This window comes from Anneissia japonica, unplaced genomic scaffold (assembly GCF_011630105.1).
Source record: "Anneissia japonica isolate Jap-2015-1 unplaced genomic scaffold, ASM1163010v1 scaffold287745_len380231_cov175, whole genome shotgun sequence".
NCBI classification, from domain to species: Eukaryota; Metazoa; Echinodermata; class Crinoidea; order Comatulida; family Comatulidae; genus Anneissia; species Anneissia japonica.
Genome location: NW_022744415.1, coordinates 316,078 through 316,919, shown reverse-complemented (window position 1 = coordinate 316,919; position 842 = coordinate 316,078). Strand labels below are relative to the sequence as shown.

The window sequence follows — 842 nt, the reverse complement described above, 5'->3', positions numbered from 1 at the left end:
ACAGCTTGAGCTCGTAGGCCTGAGCTGGGGGAAGGGGTTGAGAGAGGGTTCACCCTTCCAGATGAGATTTTTTTTAAGAATAGCAACCTCTGCATGGACCAAAATGGCACTCTCAGGCTGTGACAGACATATGTGGGCCTATTTTTATATGTTTTATGGTCTGACTGTCTGACAAGCTATGTCCGACAGGGGACTTGACCTGTCCGGTGGGGACCTTAAGCCCCCTATCCCCCTGCTGACGCTGCCACTGCACATGTACTCAAGCACATTATTTGCTGTGATTCTCTCCACTCAGGAGTATAAATAGGCACACGGTGGGGTTGCCTGCTACTGTGCCAATACAACAGCAACACTTTAGCATGTGGACCCAATAACCTGCGATAAAAAAGCACCTTGTAACCTAAAGGAAGGTGCTATGTAAGTACTCCTTAACAATACCAAATTGCCTAACTCCATTTAGAAGGATCCCACCTACATTTGTGTCTAGCTGCTTGCCCTAGTGCCTCCATATTTTCTCTTATGTTTTTTTTTTCCATCAGCATTGCTCAATTATAAACCAGGTCATTTATTGGCATACGTTTTATTTTCAAGGTTAAAGGGGGAAAAAATGAAATAGAGTCTCCATTTCCTCATTACTAGACTAATTCAGAGGTTGTGAATTGCATCTGCTAACATGCTTTTCCTCCTTAGTTTTTGCTTGACTCCAATAATCATTAACTTCCAAATTTTTATTGTTTTTATTATTATTTTTAATTCTCTTTATTTAATTATAATTTTATTGTTAAGCACGCCCCTCAAAAAAAAACTTGCGTCCCCCAGACGTCCCCCTCCCCCGGCGCCCC

The 842-nt window shown here is 42.3% G+C and overlaps 1 protein-coding gene across 2 annotated transcripts in view; it reads left to right on the top strand.

The window, feature by feature from the left end:
- Nucleotides 1-842, top strand: part of LOC117119660 (inhibitor of nuclear factor kappa-B kinase subunit beta-like) — a 28,047-nt gene that overhangs the window by 24,856 nt on the left and 2,349 nt on the right. The window lies entirely within an intron of this gene.